The sequence below is a fragment of the Schistocerca serialis genome, chromosome 6 (assembly GCF_023864345.2).
Source record: "Schistocerca serialis cubense isolate TAMUIC-IGC-003099 chromosome 6, iqSchSeri2.2, whole genome shotgun sequence".
NCBI lineage: Eukaryota > Metazoa > Arthropoda > Insecta > Orthoptera > Acrididae > Schistocerca > Schistocerca serialis.
This window is the reverse complement of record NC_064643.1, coordinates 498,552,943-498,572,427: the sequence shown is the minus strand read 5'-3', so window position 1 is coordinate 498,572,427 and position 19,485 is coordinate 498,552,943.

The following is a 19,485-nucleotide window of genomic DNA, read 5'->3' as shown; positions in this document are numbered from 1 at the left end:
CACGGCATCGATCCTCGACGGTACGCATCGTCTGACCAATATACGACTTGCCACATTGACACGGAATCTGGTACACGCCGGCCTTCCTCAAACCGAGGTCATCTTTGGCGCTCCCCACCAGAGCACGAGTTTTATTTGGAGGACAAAACACAGTTCCGACAACTGCTTGGAGTACAATACAGCGGTCCTCCATTGTGGTGGCCAGTCGTGGTCGACCATAACCTTGCTCTCACATGACCATGCTGTCCAACATCGCTCCACTATCACATTACAACGTCCCACAAACCTCGATATTGCACGATTCGATCAGCCGACCCAATGGAGACTTTCAAACTCTGTCAGGTGCTGGAGCCATGCCTTACACTGACTCATACAAGCACGCGGTACTTCAGTTCCTCCACGACTATCATTTAATATTTGACGCTGTTCACGTCCCTTATATACCCTAGCAGGCCTAGTAACAACACTAAACACGAACAACGTTAATGCACTCGGTAGCTGTTCCGCTCGGAACAGATGTTTTCAAAAATGGTGCAAATGGCTCTGAACACTATGGGACTCAACTGCGGTGGTCATCAGTCCCCTAGAACTTAGAACTACTCAAACCTAACTAACCTAAGGACATCACACACACCCATGCCCAAGGCAGGATTCGAACCTGCGACCGTAGCAGCAGCGCGGTTCCGGACTGGAGCGCCTAGAACCGCACGGCCACCGCGGCCGGTCACAGATGTTTTCGACCAACCATTTACAATCCGTTGGTGAAGTGTACGTGTATGAATCAACGCTGACATGCTCCATGTTCTTTCCAGGGAGCGTATTTACTCACCACCAATGGTTTGCCCCTGTTATGCTAATGTCAACTGCCATCTCACCATTAAGTGCAAGAATGGATCTTCGCTTTTAAGAGAACACTACCCTCATAGAACCATGTCGCAGCGGACGTACGCATAGTCGAATTTGCGTGCGCCAAATGACATGGATTTACGTTTACCTCTACATTCTGCAAGCCACTTTATGACGTGTGATGGACATTTTCTGGTAGCACTCCACTGACTGATGGTGAGCGGAAATAGTGACTGTCGGCAAGAGCTTTATTAACTGTAACAGCAATGATTTTCTTGTCGTGGGCAGTTTTAAATGCATATATCAGAGGAAGTAACATTGCAGCAAGAAGGCTGCTGGGAATCTGTGAGGTGTCTGTGACGCTAGTAAGACATTGTTGAAGTTTTATCACTTATTCACTATGTTTACAATTCGTTGCTCTCCACACTAGCCTATCTGCTACTTCATTTAGCTGCTTGTTGGATTCTTCCTGACGTCTGGTTAGTCATCTCAGTGACTGCACGCCCAGGCGATGGTGTTAGCGACCTCAGAGCCATGGCGGGTTGCCGGCTGGCAGGTGTCGGCCATGCCCAGTGCCAAAGTCTGGTCTCTTACAGGCTGTTGGAGTGTCCTCGGTCCCACTCCAAATTCTACGACGACCCTTGAGGACCCAGCGATGTACCTAGTGTCAGTAGTCGTGTGATCGATTGATTTCCTCCCTACCGGTCCAGTAGGTTCCGGCACCTGGAAGAGCGTGGGTGTTGAGCAGGAAAACGAACCCAAAGAGACCATTTTGCTGTCTTCTTCATTGAAGTTCAGTGCTGGCATCATTCTGCAATGTGGTGTTGTCGAAGACAGTCAGTTTCTCCATCAGTAGATGGTAGGCAGGTGAGCAGCGTGAAGTTCATAAGGTGAAGACCATCACCTCGAGTACAACTTTAGCTACTTCATAGACTGTGATCGAGCATCGGACATATTCACTACAGTATTGTAATCATAGAATCTAGTGCTATTATTGTGAATGCTATCGATCCCAATGATCAACTGAAGATAAATGGAAAACTGGAGCATTGAAAGGGAGCTAGCGCGAGGCTATGACGTGAGGCTCCGTTCGTAATGACTACTTGTGGCCTAATTCTGCCACGTTCACTTAACAGGTTGTTAACTGTAATATCAGGTCCTCGCTACGTATTCTTGTGTAAGAGATAAAGTTCATTACACCATGTCGTACGCACCAACGAATATGCTTGTCTGTTTTCCCTTGGTTTTCTGTGGCAGTCTTTCCTCTGCTAATTACATTTCCTCACTCAGCAGACAGCGTTGTAATCCGTCGAAGGTCTGATCCACTTCCTACATACTGGTGAGCTTCGGGCTTCAGCCTCTATCTGTGGCAATGTGAATGAGTTTTAATAAAAGTTTCTAATTTCCTACCCGTTATTATTCTGTGTCGTAACAATATATTTTCAAACTCCTCTTGGGAAACGTAAGCTCTCGACATTTCAAGAGTAAACCTCACGAAGATGCACAACAACTCTCCTGTAGAGCCCGTCACTAGAGGCTGACGAAGATGTATCGATGGCAGAGAGAGTGTACATCACAGTTTGTGGTTATGTCACAGGCGGCGATAACTAGGCCACGTGTCGGCCTGCCACGCAAGGTGACTACCTGGGGAACGACCAAGATGACCATCTAACCGGCAGCAGAGCAGGTGGAGGGTACTTTCTCTAACTAGCCCCCTCAAGTATATCGTCGCCTGCTACCCTAATGTGCCGTTTGTGCCACATTTCACCCCGCATTTTATCATACGGTATACGAAGGCACACGCTGCTGTTAAGTCAGCAGGCAGACAGGTAAGGTAGGCCATCGCATCCTACAAATAACAGATAGAGAGAGCGTGAGAATGATGGCTTGCTGTGCTGGAGTGTTTGCAGATAGTAGTAATTCACTACTAATCTTGGGGCGAAGACACACAACTTTGATTATCCACATTTACTGTTTAAGTGTTCAGATAAGCCTCTAATGATCCACACTGAATGGTTTCGCGTTATAATTTCAGTCAGTCTAAAATTTACGTGCAAAGCTTAATTGGAGATATTATTTAATGTTGTAAATGACTGGCAAATTAAAACGACCAGTCACAAGAGCTCCCTGAACAGGCGGGCCTAGGATTGACCAGTCCAAACACGGATAAACCGGGCTCGGTGTTACATCCAGCCGCACATTTTGCCCTAAAAGCTGGACTACATATTTTAAATAGAAACAAAGTGTGTTCGTTAGTTTCATTCATTTATTAATAGTCAGTTACGTTTTTCGCATGGTCAACCATTAACGCGCTTAAAATAATAAAAAAGGTCAGTAAACAGTCTATTAATTTGGCAGTTATGACAGTAACTAAGTGCTGAGTGTTCTTAATTGCTCTGTCGTCCTTTCAAAACAATATGTCAAAATAAACTAAAGGTTCTTCATTATACAAAAGAAACATTTATTTATTCTTCTGGGTATGGAAAACGAAAAATTTCAATAAATTCCTATTAGACTCATAAAGAAATAACAATAAACTGTAATTAACTATTAGTATATCTCATCTTACCCTGTCAGGAAAATTATTGTTCTTGGTGAGCATCTCGTTGAATTCTTAACAGGATACTTTTAAGTTACACAATTGCACCATCATATTTTTGATTCTGGCGCTTTGCAGATTGTGTTCCTTCTCCACTGTGCGTTTATGAGAGAGAACAACCTTTCGACGTTGGCATTATGGCATGAAACCGCGAAATAATATTTTGTCAAATTCTGTAATTGTGTAAAAACTTGATTGTCCTGCATTTGGAAATAGGTTTCACGCTTTTCTTGTGCCAAAAGATTTTTATAGGCAGAATCGTCTTCTTTTGTTTCGTGAAATTTTGCCAGTGGTCAAAGTATTTATTGCCATTACCCGGTTAGGGCGGGGCAGATTGACATTGGCTGATCAGCAATTTCAACTTTGTCTGGCTTAGCGTAGTTGTGACATTGCGTGTTAGGCTCGTTCGGCTTACGAAGAAAAACGTAGGACACAGACGTAACAATAAATATTCGTTCATCTAAATACCCTTATGGTACATCTCCTTATTCCTCCTTATATTCCTAGCGCTTGCGTCATTAGCTTGGAACGGGCCATAGTCATCATACGCTACTTTATCGCCAAAGCCTAACAAAAGGCAGACAGGCCTGAAATGTATGTGTTTGGCAGCACCCGACTGCAAAAGCCGGACATGTCTTGCTGAAGCCGAACACCTAGCAACCCTAGGCACGCGCGTAACGCACTAGCTCGCTAGGCATTCCACGAGTAAAGTTCTGACAGGCAACATGAGTGTGTTGCCTATGTTCCTTAAGACAAATAGTGTACATCTCTGAAAATGTCACACGAACTGTACACCTGGGTCACAGTGACCCTCAATTATTTGCTGGGTGAATTCCTTGAATAAAGAGTATTTTGTAATGTGATTAGACTCACATACTAAACGCTGTTTATTTCACCCTTGTCATGCACTTCTTCAGTCAGTATTAGTATTAATACAACAAAAATTTGAGACTAAGTAAAAACTGTCATGACAGTTTTTCGAAGGTGAAACTTGAAAGTGATCTGGACCTAAAGACTTCATGCAGTTTAATTAGTTGGAGACGTATTCGTTTAGTAGAATGAACATGTTACACAAATATTTTGACGTATTTTCATTTATTCACTAATGGATTCGTTAATTCTTGTTGCACTCTTGGAATGTTGACGACAATGTGATACGCATCTGGCTGTCCTCTTCTATTAGTGACAACTCTGTTCCAACAAAGACCATTCATACCGTGGACGACTGTATTTTCCTCGTCAGTGTCTGAAATTCGGCAAAGTGATCAGTTGCGCCATTGTCCGTAACTACTACAGGAGCCTCAACTTCAGAATAACTTCCATCAGGAAAGTCACTTGCGTTATTTTGACGATTAAGTTCTTCTAACAATGCTTCCCGTATGAAATCTTCAGTCAATAAAATGTTATTCCAACGTGCCATTTTCACATAAATGTTGTTCACACTCCTAGGCAGGACAATTACACAATAAATACTCCAGGGTCACAGTATCCCTTCAAAATATATTTCTGTCACTTTAATTAAACAACAGTGCTTCAAAACTTTGAATGTTTGTTCTCAACTAGATCTCACTCAACGCAAAATTTATATTGGTGGCAGCGGGGTGTGTATTTGCGCTGGTGAAGGCACAGTAACAAACAAAACCCTCCAGCATCAGAGTGGCCCTGGTGTACACTTCTAACGTTAAGTTCGATTAAAAGTGAATTAGTGTTCAGACTGGCCTCTGAAAACGATTACAAAAAGTTGTGTTCCAATTGAAATCATGTGGAGCGAGTGTTGTGGAGTAACATGGGACTTCTATAAGTTGTAAGTGGAATCTACAATTATTCAAGCAGTGATTGATTCTAGACTGGCTCATTATCTCTTACTAATTATTTGTTACAAACCTAATTCCCTGATTATGAAGTTGAAGCAATAAATCAGGCCACATAGGTAGCCCTAACACTAAAACAAACTGCGTCCGATGTGCCGTACCACGACCATTCGGTCAGCCCACTCTTTTTAATGCCAGCTGACTCGACCAGGGCTGTGCAGACGTACAGTTAAATCCCTACGGTCCGCTTCTCGGGCGGTGTTCCCGTGTTTCACCCTGATGTTTCTCCTTTGTGCGACTCCACTATTCTCTCTGCACTCTCTGTGAGCTGGTTGCGCCTGTCGCCTCCCGGTTGCGCTCGTGTTGTAACTCGTCGCCCGCTGACAGCGCCCCCAAGAAGCGACTCATTGTGGTACTATGACGGCACATAACCCCGCCTCAGTCTTCGAGGACCAGGGGTAGAAGTATGTCTGACGAACTCCTTGTTTTAAGTAACATGAAGAATACCATGGGGCACTGTGTATACACGCACAACCATCTAGCACCTCACAATCCACAGCACTAACAGATCATGGCACTAACAGATCTTGTACTGCCCAAAATGCGCGACAATATCGCTGCTCCAGTTGAGAGGATGATCGGTACCTGATTTTACTTGTACATAATCCAGTCGATCGCAGAGACAGTTACTGGCTTAGATTCTTGTGCTAATGGCAGCTGAAAATACTCCAGGTTAACACCAACCATGGTAAACACCTTAACATTCTGAAACTATGCAAAGCAAGAGTGCAGATCCAGCAAAGGAATGGGTTGCAATATTATTTTGTTATTCAGCAAGCGAATCCCCCGCCGAACCCTGCCCTGTGGTTTCGGGGCTAAGAAAATGGGAAACGAATGCGGTGACTTAGACGGTCTAAACACTCCGTCCCTCAGCATTTCATCCACTGCCACCTTTAATTGTTTCATACGCGGTGGAGTCAGCAGATATGGTGGACGTATCACCGGAATTTTATCACTCAACACTTAACCTGTCTTATATATACACGTCTACATCTCCATCTACATGGATACTCTGCAAATCACACTTAAGTGTCAGGCAGAGGGTTCATCGAACCAACTCCACAATAGCTCTTTATTATTCCACTCTCGAATAGTGCGCGGAAAAAACTAACATCTGTATCCCTCGGCACGGTCTCTGATAATCGTGTCTGCCTATGTAAGTCGGGGTCAACAAAATTTTTCGAGAAAGTTGGTGATTGAACTTCCTTGAGAAGATCCAGCCGTAACGAGAAACGCCTTTGTTTTAATGATGTGCACTTCAAATCCTGTATCGCTCTCCCATTTTTGTCTATGGTACAAAACGTGCTGTCCTTCTTTGAACTTTCTCGATGTACTCCTTTAACCCTACCTGGTAACGATCGCACACCGCGCAGCAGTACTCTAAAAGAGGGCGGTCAAGCTTAGCGTAGACAGTCTGTTTAGTAGATGTGTTGCATCTTCTGCTCTGCCAATAAATAGCAGTCTTTGGTTCACCTCCCACGTTTTCTATGTGTTTTTCCCAGTTTAAGTTCAAATGGCTCTGAGCACTGTGGGACTTAACTGCTGTGGTCATCAGTCCCCTAGAACTTAGAACTACTTAAACCTAACTAACCTAAGGACATCACACATATCCATGCCCGAGGCAGGATTCGAACCTGCGACCGTAGCGGTCACGCGGTTCCAGACTGTAACGCCGAGAACCGCACGGCCACTCCGGCCGGCTCCAGTTTAAGTGTCCGCCTCCGTAGCGTAGCGGTACAGTTATCGCCGATCACACAGGGGGCCCGGGTTCGATTCCCGACAGTGGATTGTGTGTCGAGTGTCCTCCATCATCACTGACTCACAAGTCGCCAAGGTGGCGTCAACTTAAAAGGACTTGCAATACGGCGGCCGAACTCCCCCGAATAGGGCCTCTCGACCAACAATGCCATACGATCTTTCTTTCTTTTCCAATTTAAGTTGTTCGTTATTGTAATTCCTAGGTATTTAGTTCTTCAGATTTTATTTATCGTGTAACCAAAGTTTAATGGATTCCTTTTAACGCTCATGTGAATGACACAGTTTTCATTATTTAGGGTCAATTGCCAATTTTCGCACCATACAGATAGCTTATTTAAATCGTTCTGCGCTTGGTTTTTGTCTTCTGATTACTTTACTAGACGATAAACGACAGGGTCATCTGGAAACAACCTAAGATGGCTGCTCATATTGTATAATGACTCATTTATATACGTGTAAGGAACAACAGAGGGCATATAAAACTTCTGTATTACTCGATAACTTTCCATCAGTTACTACCAACTGTGACATCTGTGACAGTAAATAACGAGTCCAGTTGCATAACTGAAACGACAGTCAATAAGCACGCAATTTGGTTACAAGCCGGTTGTGAGGTACGGTGTCAAAAGCCTTCTGGAGATACTGAATCAATCTGAAATCCTTCGTTGATAACACTCAACACTTCTTGTGTTTTCTAAATCCATATTGGCTATGTGTCAATAGACCTTTGTCTTCGAGGTAATTCATAATGTTCGAACACAATATATGTTCCAAAAGCCTGCTGTATATGGACCTTAATGATATGGTCCTGTAGTTTAGTGGATTACTCCTATTGTCTTTCTTGAATATTGGTGTGACCTGTGCAACGTTCCAGGCTTTGGGTACGACTCATTCGTCGAGCTGCCCATTTTGGCAGATTCTTAGTTCTAATTCTGAAATATTTACTTAGTCTTCTTTGGTGAAGGAGTTTCCGAAGGTAGTGTTTAGTAACTCTGCTTTAACAGCACTGTCATCGATTGTACTTTTATTTCTATCGTGCAGCGAAGGCGTTGATTGTGTTTCGCCTCTAGCATGCTTTGAATTTTCTGCTAGATTTCGAGACAAATTTTCGTTGTGGCAGCTCTTATAAGCATTTAGAATTGAAGTATGCGCTAAATTCCGAGCTTCTGTAAAAGGTCACTACTTGGGGATTTTGCGTTAGTTTAAACTTGACATGCTGTTTTCGTTGCTACGACAAATGTGTTGTGACGCGTTTTGTGTACAAGTGGGGTCAGCGCCGTTGTTTGTTAATTTATCCTCAATTGCTGTCGACACAATTTCTCTGAATTCAAGCAAAATCTGGTCTACACTTACACTGTTAATTTGGAAAGAGTGAAGATTTTCTCTCAGGAAGGCGCCAAGCGAATTTTTATCTGCTTTTTTGAACAGGTATATTTTTCGTTTATCTTTTGGAGGGTTTGGTAGGTACGGTGTTCACTCTTGCTACGACAACCCTGTGTTCACTAATCCCTGTATCCGTTTTGATGGCCGCGCGGGGTAGCCAAGCGGTCTGAGGCGTCTTGTCACTGTCCGTGCGGCTCCCCACGTCGAAGGTTCGAGTCCGCCCACTGGCATTAGTGCGTGTGTTGTCCTTAACGTAAGTCAGTTTAAGTTAAATTAAGTGATGTGTGAGCTTAGGGACAAGTGTGTAAGCTTAGGGACCGATGACCTCAGCAGTTTGGTCCCATAAGACCTTCCCACAAATTTCCAATTTCTGTTCCGTTTTGGTGCTCGTTATTAGCTCAGGATTATTGATTACATAGAGGTTCTGCCCGTGATCTAGGTGCGGCAACATTCACTGAATGCCGAAGTCTAATACTTAGTTCTCGTAATGTAAAGCCGGCTCGGTAGCTCAGTTCAGTCAGAGGGTTAGTGTCCTCTGTAAAAAAGAAACGAGTGAATAGATCAATGATGAACTTGAACAAGCGTCAAGGGACGTTCGCCCCGAACAAATACAACGTCCGGTAACGAGCAAAATGAGATCAACAAAAAAAGGGGGTAGCGTTGAAAGGAGTCTGCTGGGGTACACTTACACACTCATCAAAAAAGTTTTGCATCACCCCAGTTTCCAGAACTCCGGAAGACAGATATTGACTGTGGACGTTGTATCACAGACACAATCCCTTTTTGACTGTTCAGAAATTAGAAGAAGGGGGTCCGACAGATACATAAGAACTCCAATCATCACACACAACAAAAAAGAGGTGTAATCAAAAGTTTAGTGGACAGGGCAAAACGTATTTGTACGCCAGAACATCTGGATACGGAATTGAATCATCTGAAACAGGCCTTCGAAAAGAATGGGTACTCAAACAAAGAAATTAATACAGTTTTAAGATCTAATTACAGCAGGCCAAAGGACAAGAATGGTACACAACAATGGAAGAAAACGGTGTCTTTACCTTTCAATAGTAAGGTTACAGATCGAATCGGCAAAATTTTGCTGAAACATAAAGTGAAACCGGTATTCAAACCTACCAGAAAAACAGGACAAGTACTTCGTTCTGTTAAAGATAGAAGACCATCATTATCATCTAGCGGTGTGTATAAAATTCCATGTACCTGTGGCAAGGTCTATATTGGTACTACGGAAAGAAGTGTGAATACGAGGTTAAAGGAGCATGAAAGTCTTTGCCGACTGGGTAAAATAGATAAATCGGCCGTTGCGGAACATGCACTTCAGTCCGGTGTTTCTGAAACTACAGTTTTAAGTGCTACCACGAACTATTATCCATGACTGTATAGGGAGGCTATTGAAATTTATAAACATGAAGATAATTTTAATAGTAAAGAAGAGGCCTTGAAATTAAGCGAGATATGGACAGTGGCGTTACAGAAAGGATAAGTGATTTTTATCTATGACGGACTATTATCGATAGTTACATTTTATCTTTGACTAGTTTTCTCTCTGCTACTATGTGCAAGCTAGACTACGCCCACTTTCCTCACTATTCAGGCCGCTCTCCGACGCCCGACTCGTCAGTCGGCAGGACTCAACTTGACCAGCCATACCTCTGAGGATCTCCAACGTAGTATTGAACGAAACGTTAGGAATAGAAGTATTCCATGGACCACGGCCATATAACCCGGAAGAATTATCAACAACAGTACCATCAGGTCGTGAAAGCCTTCATTGTATGATAAGTGTTAAGAGTATTGGTAAAAGATTTAATGAGTGTTTATGCCCTGAGCTTCACCAAATTTTTGGAATAATGGTGGAATATTGATGTTTAATGAGTGTTCACACCCTGAGTTGCACTCCAGTAATGAGGATTATATTGACATACTAATGATTCGTCTATAATGAAATTGTATGATGCTAATATGTATTTTGTGTAATTTGTGTCCTTTCCAGGAAAATCTGTCTTACCTTGTGCCACATGATTGGAGTTGTTTGTAGGAGACTGTCACAGGAGCTTTGCACCTAAAAATTTTTTTTCACTATCCCTTATGAGACTGCATATGATGATACTGCCTTCTTATGTTAGCATGCATGATTGAATATCTTTATTGGTATTGGGCGTTGCATTGCCCCTTTCAGTTCATATAAAGTTTTTGCTAACAATAACACAGAGTGAGTACACCACTTACAGCTACAACACGCTGCATGATAACCCCAGTTGTGCATGCATTCCGAGTGCAGGCATTCATTCAAAATTCCAAAGAAAATTTTTAAAGAACATTATGCTTTCATCCAATGTAATCCAAACAAATTATTTTAAAGAACGTTATAGCGTCTTTGATTAACAATCAAAACGTCTTCGGTCCCGGATTCGAAATCCGCCACGGCTTAAATTTTGATTAATAATCAGCATTGGCGGCCGAAGACTTCCGGCATAAGAAGTCACAATCATTCGGCCAACGGCCTTGTCAAAGAGGGTGGAGGAGCGGAAAGAGGTTTCGGGCACCCTCTTGTTTTTGGGGCGGGAAACTGCTCCTCAAGGCGGAAGAATCAGTAATGATCAGCGTCAAGAGGATGCGGAACGCAATGGAAACCGCTGCATTGAAGAGACATAGCGTGTATCCACAGGACATGTGGCCTGTAATTGAAAAGGTGTCATGATGGTCACTCCATTGACAAAAGGTTCCGAAATAATCCCCTATTCAGATCTCCGGGAGGAGAGTGACGAGGGGGAGGTGACCATGAGAAAAGGATTGAATAACCAACGAAAACATAACATTCTAAGAGCCGGGCGTGGAATGTCAGATTCTGTAAAAGGAAACTATCAATCTAGATATAGTAGGGATTAGTGAAGTGGAATGGAAAGAAGACAAGGATTTCTGGTCAGATGAGTATACGGTAATATCAACAGCAGGAGAAAATCGTAGAACGGGAGTAGGATTCATTATGAAAAGAAAGATTGGACAAAGAGTGTATTAGTGTGAACAATTTCGTAATAGGGTCGTTCTTGTCAGAACCAACAGCAAACCGACACCGACAGCGATAGTTCAGGCGTACAAGCTGAAGTTGAAGAAACAGAGAAAGTATATGAAGATATTGAAAGGGTAATTTGGTACATGGCCTCCCGTAACAACTGTTCGAAAGCCCAGACACCATTGCCACCAACAACTGATGCAAATACCTCAATCACCGCACCTCTCCACTATCCGGTAAACCCAGCAGGAACTGTAGCTTAAGTTCTATACCCTTGCTACTTTTAACTGATAGCTTGGTGCAACAGTTCTACTAAGAGCCGGCCGAAGTGGCCGTGCGGTTCTAGGCGCTCCAGTCTGGAACCGCGAGACCACTACGGTCGCAGGTTCGAATCCTGCCTCGGGCATGGATGTGTGTGATGTCCTTAGGTTAGTTAGGTTTAACTAGTTCTAAGTTCTAGGGGACTAATGACCTCAGAAGTTGAGTCCCATAGTGCTCAGAGCCATTTCTACTAAGAGAATAGCCAGTTTGGTAAATAATACAGACATATGCTCCGCTTGTTCCATTACCATTCTCTCTCGGTTTTCTGCTTCAACCCTATAATACTTTTCACCACGGAAAAAATCAGAAATTTTACAAACCAATGTCTAGGTTTGATCTTGTCAGTATTTCGCTTGACTCTGCCATGAAGTGATATATTTGTGAAACTGTTCTCCACCCTTGACGCTACGCTAATCCACGAGTCGGTTCACATAACGCAACACTTGATACTTGAGAACTCACTCACTTCTAGTACACCTATTAACGAAGCTAGCTCAGCCAAAGCAGAGTGGATACTGGAGACAGGTTCACTCAACTTTGCCAGTTGCATGTCGGGTGCGGCAGCCGGGGTGTCGTTCAGATGCTGTGCCATTTCACTGAGCTTTCCACGGTATCCGAGCTTCTGATTTGAACTCATATTTCTCCTCATCGTTATGTAAATCCACCACTCCGGTCACTTCCCTTGCGGCCATACTGAAACAGAAATGTAAACAGAGTAGTTTTTGCCACAGTAAAGAACCCACACCAAAAAACTAAAATACTAAGATACGAAATTACCTTATTTACCACGCACTGCTCGCCATACACATAATCATCCTCTGTTACCAATATGTACTGCTAGAGGGAGCGGTCGGGTGGGGTTGAGCTATGAGTGGTCTGTTGTCCTTAAAATTTTATTCAACACATTGTCAAAAGTAAATTTACAACAAATATTCAGCAAATCAATGTGGCGCAGTTTAAATTTACATTATATATCTTAATCGGCTTAACGGGGCAACATTAGGAAAGCCACAAGCAACACGATCAAAATTCACAATGAAATAAAGTAAGCAAACTGTCTGCGCTTCGGATCTTCCATGGTGCCGCATGAAATCATACTCGAGGTGGCGGCTAGAAACCACTCACTCTTCGCGATGTCAAGGGCGCGAGAGAAGCTACGTGACGTACTGCTCCGTGGATTTAATAGAAAAGTTATTGGAGGATGCAGATTAGTTCCTTTCCCTGCTACAAAATCAATATAAATGAGAGTCCCCAACCTGACTTTGATACGCAAGACAAGGTTAAACTTCTCACTACGGCAATATTAATAATAGAAGACCCGTAGCTGTGTGATTACTACGCGGAAGAGTCTGAGATCCGACCACTGCACTGGATGCGTATACTTCCAACAGTTCATTCACCGCCTCGAACTGGATGCTAGGAAGTTCCGCCGATAGTCTCCACAACGACAAAATAGGAAAAACCTCAATAGCAAAAGCGTGACACAGGGTCACCACACTCAAATTTCGACGGAAATCTATACAATTTATTGGCTTCAACGAAAACCCCGTCGTGTTCTTCTCGTTCAGTAAACACCACCGTCCAGCTAGCTACTTGGCTGTGTAATTTCATGTGCTGGTCTACTGAGCGCCTGCCCTCTCGGTAAACGGCAATACTCGCCTAAAAGACCGGACTAGTTGAACACGAAATCCACGAAAACGCACAGGAACACATTTTCGGAGTATCTGAGTTTTTCTTATTGCGAAAGATAGTTCAGTTGATCTCGAAGGGTCACCTTTCCTGGATCTCTGAAACGTAATTAGAAAACATCACCTCAGCCTCAGACGGCACACGACTTCTATACATGACGAGGCCTGCCAGCTGACTGCAGACCTCGTTAGCAGTCTGACAGCTCTAAGAAATTATTAAATATTTACAACATCCGGCGAATCAGAATTAGAAGCAGAATATGGGCACTTTTATTAGCCATTTCCTGCTCCCGATTATAGTACTCATATGAGGTTCTGGACCTCCAGATGTTTCTGTGCAAGGGGTTGTAGCGTCACAAGTTGTTCCGAGCGATCGTTTGTTTTAGGATAGCCTACTGTATGTAACTTCGGGGGTTGACATCTAGTGGCCTACCCGGGAGACACACGTGCATCTGTCACTGCCTGTCGTGGAAAAGCTATTCAATGTCTCTTACTGAACGCGTACATTCACCATCTATAAGAATCTAATTAAAGGATAGTAGTTTTTGTGTAATCGCTTTCAAAATTTGTATAATGCACTTTGTTATTAGTAAAAAGGTGGTGTGAAAATCTCAGCTTTCTAGCGGGTATATTTTCAGAGATACAAAAATTTACTTTAAAGTTAGAAAAACTACAGTTAAGAAAGGAAATTCACCTGGAACAGTTATGACTTGTTTTTGGTGTTCAATTGAAATACTCACCTGAAGTATCTTGTTACTAGTGCCAGTAAAATTAATGTGTAAGATGAAGAATTACTTAATATTTGAGTTATTTGTGAGCTAAGTAGATAGCAGTTGTTGTTGGGGAGTGCTTGCCTAAGTTTCAGAGGTTTTGACTAACTCTGTTGGGCAGATCTTCGCTTGTGAAATATTGGCCTTAATAGAATCTGTGTGCCATGTTTAACTAATGAGCATTTTTGGCCGCCAGTTTCTTTTTTAGAAATCGACAAAAAGGATCGAATGTAATAACTCATATTAGTGGCGAAATTAATGACCGTGAAAATGTTGTTTAATTTGGGTCGGGTTTGGACAGATTTCTGGCTGCTGTGCGTGTGAATGTGTCTATGAATCGTGAAATGGAAGGAAATAGGACATAGTTTAAATGTGGACTGAATAGTACCTTTTCTTTGGTTGTTGTTGTTGTGGTCTTCAGTCCCGTGACTGGTTTGATGCAGCTCTCCATGCTACTGTATCCTGTGCAAGCTGCTTCATCTCCCAGTACGTACTGCAGCCTACATCCTTCTGAATCTGCTTAGTGTATTCATCTGTTGTGTCTCCCTCTACGATTTTTACCCTCTACGCTGCCCTCCAATACTAAACTGGTGATCCCTTGATGCCTCAGAATATGTCCTACCAACCGATCCCTTCTTCTAGTCAAGTTGTCCCACAAACTCCTCTTCTCCCCAATTCTATTTAATACCTCCTCATTAGTTATGTCATCTACCCATCTAATCTTCAGCATTCCTCTGTAACACCACATTTCGAAAGCTTCTATTCTCTTCTTGTCCATACTATTTATCGTCCATGTTTCACTTCCATACATGGCTACACTCCATACAAATACTTTCAAAAACGACTTCCTGCACTTAAATCTATACTCGATGTTAACAAATTTCTCTTCTTCAGAAACGCTTTCCTTGCCATTGCCAGTCTACATTTCATATCCTCTCTACTTCGACCATCATCTGTTATTTTGCTCCCCAAAAAAGCAAAACTCCTGTGCTAATTAAAGTGTCTCATTTTCTAATCTAATTTCCTCAGCATCACCCGATTTAATTCAACTACATTCGATTATCCTCGTTTTGCTTTTGTTGATGTTCATCTTATACCCTCCTTGGTTATCAAGGACAAAATAAACATTATTTTGTGAAAATTTCGAACATTATTTTCCAGAAGCCAATCCATTTTCTTACTGTCCGATAGAATTGGATGACAGTATTTATACAGAACTTTCTTTCATAACTAGAGTTGCGCAGCCTCAGTAATTGTAGATATTAGGTGGTGTTTTTTATCAACACTGCTTTTTCATCATGTTGTAAGTATCTACGTTGCCGAGCGAAGGGACACTGAGCAGACGCCGTTCTGAGGTAGGTGAATTTTAATTTGCAGCCTGCACAGTGACAACGACGAATAGACACGAGAAATTAAACCCCGACCCGCCACAGGGTATCGGAAAACACGGGCCGCCGCGGTAAAGTTACTCACACTTGAAATCAGCGTGGTCTGGTAAAATCCCACATATTAAGGATGATTAGGGAACGAGAAGCCCTTCATCTTGGGCCCGACCGAAACCCCCTTCCACATGCACCCAGATTCTGGCCCTGGCGATCACGATAGAAAATAGGAATATTACACAGATGCGGCCAGAAAAGGATATTTTACAAAAAAATACAGTTTCTGTCTCGAAACATGAAGACCGGCGACTATTTTTGGCTATGTTATCTGTCGTAGTCATGGCGAAATTGCTCTTTCTTTCCTCTTCGTTCAGACTGCAGTGCACTGTATTGAGCACTGTGTACTGCTTTCCTTGTGTTTTTCTTACAAGAAAAACTATTGCAGTACATGTACAAAATCGTGATTCCCTGTTCTGCTTGTAATAAACGTAAGGCTATCAACAACCGTAATATCTACTTGTTAGGAGGTGCCACAGCTGTAAGAAGGATTAGTGGAGTGAACACGAACGTGTAGAGCAAGGAGCTAAATGGGAAATAAACGATCTGTCACTTTCATTAAGCTACACGATCAGAGCAAGTACATTTAATCTTAAGTGGGCACGATCTCCACGCAGGACGTTGTAAGCAACGCACAGAGGTGTATGTCATTGAGTTTCTCAATCCTTTTAACGAGGGCAGAGAAATTTTAAACACCTCCGTGGTGTAGCGCAAAGGCACGTTTCCCGAAGCGGTTGTTGAACTCTCAGGACGGATTCGATCCATATATTTGCACTTACGAGGGCAAGGTACTTGCTGACTTCAGCCATAACATATTGGTATCTGCTCTTTTGGACATGCCCAAAAGCCCGACACCACATACATAATTAAGGTGATGACGACCAAATAATCTCTTCAGTGCAGATGCACACCACGTTCGAACTCTTATGGAAATCGACAAAATGCCTCCATTAATCATAATGGGCAAGGGGCATTACATCAGTAGTGTGTGGTACAAGTTGAGAATTTTAGGCTGTACGGTACTAAGTGCAGTTGCTACGACCCCTCTCTCTGGATGGCGCGGTGGTCTGCGCCTCTGCCATATAAGCAGGAGGTCAAGGTTCGAGTCCGGGTCCGGTACAAATTTTCAACTTTCCCCATTGATTTAAATCAATGCTCACTGACATCTAACGTCTTTAATTCCTTTGTGTCTTGACTGATTCATTAAATGTAGTAGTGAATACCACAATGCGTTACTAGGGTTGGTCTTATTGGATGTGGTATATTCCTTAAACTGATTTACGCAGCAGGTTATAGGGATACCTGCCGTTTGACGGAGTCTCCGAACCACGGAGCAGTTTGGATTTTACATCACACAAAAACCATTACTTGTGAAAACTGATAAAACCCTACCATCAACAGAACTGAACCTAGGAGCTTTGCGCGTTTAGAGCTCTAGTGTGCCACAAACTCGTTCACGACACTCTTCTTCCACAGCAGCCAACCAGATGTACGTACTACGCATCTGAACATGATTTATTATACGATGATGATGGAAGTTGAGTAAATGAACTGGAATTTGTGCCACGGCCGGCACTTGAACGTGAGTCTTCTTGTTTACTAGGCAGGAATGTTGACCATTACACTACTGCAGCACTCTGGCTAACGTTACCGCACGGACTACCTAAGTCGGATGATGTCCCCAACACAATCTTCAGCTTCTTTTCCCCCTAAATCGTCAATATTGCCAGGGCTCTCCGCCATGAAATAGCACCCCAACGGTGGATGTAATGGGGAAATCCTACAGCTCAGGTGATCGTATAGATAATTAAATATATAATTCCTTAATATATTATATAATTATGTTCTCTTATACAATTAATAAGAATCTGAAGATATGAAGTTTGTAATGGGGAGGGCGTTGGACTTAGGTAGTTCGCGCAGCAATATTAGCCAGAATGCTGTGTTGGTGTAATGGTCAGCATTCTTGCCATGTAAGCATGGAGACCCAGGCTGAAGTCCCGCCACTGGCTCAAATTTTAATTCATTTACTCAGCTTCCATCATTATCGTAGAAAAGATGGGACTTGAATGTCTCGAGTAAATTTTAATTATAAGATTTATTATCTTTTAAAGTATAAGTATCTTTTCTTTTGTAACTAGAAAAAAAGTGTGTCATGTTTCTTTTTCATGGCAATCATTAGTAGAATGCGTGAAGGCTCTGAAGACAGAGCAAAGCCGTGTGACTGGCCACCGGGTGCTAATGCGGGGAATGCCATCATTCCTCAGAGTAATGCGCGCGTATTACTCTCGGGTCTTCTGCTCCTAATTTTAACAGAAGATAGATTTTTTTCGAATAAGAAAGATTTGTTTTTGGTTGTGCCATCCTAACGTTACGATTTGACTGAAACTAAATTCTGACCGCAAGTTGCCAATCCTTATTTATGCGAAGTCAGAGAATATCTCAGATAAATAGTAGCTTAGATTTATTAATATTACCAAGTTTATTTGAACTCACTTACTTTATTTTTACAAGTTGCGAAGATGGAGTCTCTACAGAATACTTTAAAGATAATGCGTTCACCTAAGTCGAATGCCGTCCCTAACATAATCTTCAATTCATATCTTCAGCTTCTTTTCCGCCTAAATCGTCAATATATTTTACGTATATCCAATCTGTGGCTATCAGAGTCAGATATTTACTTAATTGGCGTCGGAACAATATGTAGATTTCAGTTCCTGTCGTCATTCCTACAAGCTCATCTCCCTAGTCCTGACTTTTTTTAAATTAATTTACAAGATAGTTTGGATAAGAGCGGAGAAGTATATATAATGAAATTATCGAGCTTCCCTCGACGGATGCAGATAATTTTTATGTGAGTTACAAAGCAGAGTCAAACTGCAGTTAAATAATTAAGTAATCGTAACACCAAAACACTTACCCACTTATCCACAGAGCGACACTACTTAATGGTATCTATATTTGCTTATAACAAATCGTCATCATCATCATCATCATCATCATCATTTAAGACTGATTATGCCTTTCAGCGTTCAGTCTGGAGCATAGTCCCCTTTATAAAATTCCTCCATGATCCCCTATTCCGTGCTGACATTGGTGCCTCTTCTGATGTTAAACCTATTACTTCAAAATCATTCTTAACCGAATCCAGGTACCTTCTCCTTGGTCTGCCCCGACTCCTCCTACTCTCTACTGCTGAACCCATGAGTCTCTTGGGTAACCTTGCTTCTCCCATGCGTGTAACATGACCCCACCATCTAAGCCTGTTCGCCCTGACTGCTACATCTATAAAGTTCATTCCCAGTTTTTCTTTGATTTCCTTATTGTGGACACCCTCCTGCCATTGTTCCCATCTACTAGTACCTGCAATCATCCTAGCTACTTTCATATCCGTAACCTTGTTGATAAGGTAACCTGAATCCACCCAGCTTTCGCTCCCATACAACAAAGTTGGTCGAAAGATTGAACGGTGCACAGATAACTTAGTCTTGGTACTGACTTCCTTCTTGCAGAAGAGAGTAGATCGTAGCTGAGCACTCACTGCATTAGCTTTGCTACACCTCGCTTCCAGTTCTTTCACTATGTTACCATCCTGTGAGAATATGCATCCTAAGTACTTGAAACTGTCCACCTGTTCTAACTTTGTTCCTCCTATTTGGCACTCAATCCGTTTATATCTCTTTCCCACTGACATTACTTTAGTTTTGGAGATGCTAATCTTCATACCATAGTCCTTACATTTCTGATCTAGCTCTGAAATATTACTTTGCAAACTTTCA